Below are 3,259 nucleotides of genomic sequence, written 5' to 3'. Positions count from 1 at the left end.
AAATCTGTGAGATGAATGCACGCATCAGAAAGAACTTTCTCAGAATGCTTCTGTGTAGTTTTTATGTGAAGATATCTCTTTTTCACCTTAAGTCTCAAATGGCTAAGAAATATCCCTTTCCAGATTTTACAAAAAGACTGTTTCCAAACTGCTCAATAAAAAAAAGTTTCAACACTGTGAGATGAATACACACATCAAAAAGAAGTTTCTCAGAAAGCTTCTGTTTTCTTTTTATTTGAAAATATTTCCCTTTTCACCGTAGGCCTCAATGGGCTCAGAAATATCTTTTTGCAGATTCTACAAAATGACTGTTTAGAAAACTGCTGGATCCAAATTACACCATTATGGCTCACACACTGCAGCCTCAACCTCCCGAGGGTTAGGCGATTCCTCAAGGGATCCTACAGCCTCGGCCTCCCAAAGTGTTGGGGTTACAGGCATGAGCCACCAGCACCCGGCCTGAGTTAATACATCTGGTCTCACTACGTCTTAACCACACACCCATGAAGAACTCAACTCAAGAGAAAGTTGGCAAGAGACTCTCAGCATTCTCTCCCGAAAGCAGTGAGGTGGATGGCAGACGTGTGTCCCGAGCTCCTGGGGTTTTAGGTGACCATGTGTAGAGGAGAGATTTCCAATGTTTCCAGAGAGGCACGAGCCACAGTTATTCGGGGCATCGGAACACGAGATGGGGATTCTGACAGCAACTTAATGGCCAGGAAGGTCCAGAATCTGCCAAGGCCCATGTCCCAGGGTGGGGCCAATGGAACCCAAGGTAGAGGGAGTCAGCGGTCCTCACAGAGAGGACTCCAGCCCTAGGCTCCGCTGTGCAGACCAAATCAGAAGGAAGAGACACCTTCGTCCTACATTCCACATCCCTCCACTGAACTTGGGAGTGGATCTGTTTCCCAAACATAAGGTGACTTTCGCTTTGCAATGGATCACAAGGGGCCAGGCTTTCCAGAGTCAGCCGTATAAAGAAGTCACTCTGGCTCGGCCACCCCATTCCCCCGGTAGCTGGTGAATTTAAATGAGACGAGGCTGGCCGGGCCAGAGCCGCTACAGGGGGGAGGGGGGTGGGTGGGGTGGGGTTTTCCTAAGGCACTGCAGAAATTGGGCCTTTGCTTAGAGGATGACAGTGCTGCAGGAACCCGTCCAGGCTGCTATATGGCAAGCACTAAACCACTATTCTTACCGAGATGGGGTTTTCCTCACAGAACGCCTTTATGCAGAAGTACACTCAGAAGAAGCCTTGTTTTTAATGGCGACCTGTTCTTACCTCCCAGGAAAGGCCTATAAAGCATATAGACTCTTGAAAAGACACAGTTGTCCTACACTGCAATGCAAATACCTGCTTGCAAAATGTTGTGTTGATCTCAGTAAGCTTGCAGACTGGGAACAAATCTTATCTGGTGGAGCGTTTAATAAGCAGAAAAGCCATGATGATATTGTTACTGAGTTTGGTGATTCAGTTTGCTTTCCCCTTCCATTGTTGGGACGTGTATATTGCAAGACAGATCGGCTTGCTAAAGGAAAAGAATGTTACCAAAAGAGGCTTAGTTTAAATCCTTTCCTCTGGTATCCCTTTGAATCATTATGTGAAATAGGTGAAAAGCCAGATCCTGACCAAACATTTAAATTCACATCTTTACAGAACTTTAGCAACTGTCTGCCCAACTCTTGCACAACACAAGTACCTAATCACAGTTTATGTCACAGGCAACCTGAGACCATTCTTATGGAAACACCCCAGGACACAACTGAATTAAACAGAGTCAATTTAGAATCCTTCAATTCAAACTACTCCTTGAATACAGATTCCCCAGTGTCTTTTATTGATTCAGCTGTAATTTCACCTGAAACTGTCCCACTGGGAAGAGGAACTTCCATATTATCTAAACAGGTTCAAAATAAACCAAAAACTGGTCGAAGTTTATTAACAGGACCAGCAGCTTAGTCCATTTACCCCACGTTTTGGGATTTTGCCATTAGAAACCCCAAGTCCTGGAGATGGATCTTATTTACAAAACTACACTAATACACCTTCTGTAATTGATGTGCCATCCACCGGAGCCCCTTCAAAAAAGTCTGTTGCCAGAATTGGCCAAACTGGAGCAAAGTCTGTCTTCTCACAGAGTGGAAATAGCCAAGAGGTAACTCCAATTCTTCCACTAACAGAAAGTTCTGGTCCATAAATAACTACAACACCTCAGGTAATGAGCCCCACTATGACATCTCCCCCAAATGCACTGCATCGAAGAAGTTCATGACTCTTTACTAGTGACAGTTCCACAACCAAGGAGAATAGGAAGAAGTTAAAAATGAAGTTTCCACCTAAAATCCTAAACAGAAAAACAAAAAGTAAAACTAATAAAGGAGGAATAACTCAATCTAATATAAATGACAACCTGGAAATTACAAAATTGGACTCTTCCATCAATTCAGAAGAGGAAATATCCACAATCACACCTCAGATTCAGGCTTTTAATCTACAAAAAGCAGCAGCAGAAGGCTTGATGAGCCTTCTTCATGAAAGGGGGAAAGGTTATTTAGCTTTATGTTCATACCACTGCAAAGAAGCTAAAAATATTTTGAGCCATCTACCTTCTCACCACTACAATACTGGTTGGGTACTGTGCCAAATTGGAAGGTCCTATTTTGAACTTTCAGAGTACATGCAAGCTGAAAGAATATTCTCAGAGGTTAGAAGAATTGAGAATTATAGAGTCAAAGGCATGGAAATCTACTCTACAACACTTTGGCATCTTCAAAAAGATGTCACTCTTTCATTTCTGTCAAAAGACTTAACAGACATGGATAAAAATTCGCCAGAGGCCTGGTGTGCTGCAGGGAACTGTTTCAGTCTGCAACAGGAACACGATATTGCACTTAAATTCTTCCAGACAGCTATCCAAGTGGATCCAAATTATGCTTATGCCTGTACTTTATTAGGGCGAGAGTTTGTCTTAACTGAAGAATTGGACAAAGTGTTAGCTTGTTTTCGAAATGCTATCAGAGTCAATCCTAGACATTGCAATGCATGGTAAGTGGTAATGAATTGTAAAGACAAAGTCTTGTTGATGGTGCTGGTAGTCACTGATTTTTCTTGTTAGATAGCTTTTTATTGTCATGAACTTTGTTACTAATACTTAAGAATGGTACATACTGGTCAATAACTTCAAACTAACTTTTTTTATGAAATGTATGTCTTTAACAAACTCTTCAGTTAACTAATGATAATAGAATACGTGATGCTTAT

At 42.1% G+C, this 3,259-nt stretch overlaps 1 pseudogene; it reads left to right on the top strand.

The window, feature by feature from the left end:
- Nucleotides 1-1,132: 1,132 nt before the first annotated feature.
- On the top strand, nucleotides 1,133-3,047 carry LOC129030472 (cell division cycle protein 27 homolog; annotated as a pseudogene).
- The last annotated feature ends 212 nt before the right edge of the window (nucleotides 3,048-3,259 follow it).

Source organism: Pongo pygmaeus, chromosome 12, assembly GCF_028885625.2.
Source record: "Pongo pygmaeus isolate AG05252 chromosome 12, NHGRI_mPonPyg2-v2.0_pri, whole genome shotgun sequence".
NCBI classification, from domain to species: Eukaryota; Metazoa; Chordata; class Mammalia; order Primates; family Hominidae; genus Pongo; species Pongo pygmaeus.
Note: the sequence above shows the minus strand (reverse complement) of the source record. Positions and strands in the feature narration are given on the sequence as shown.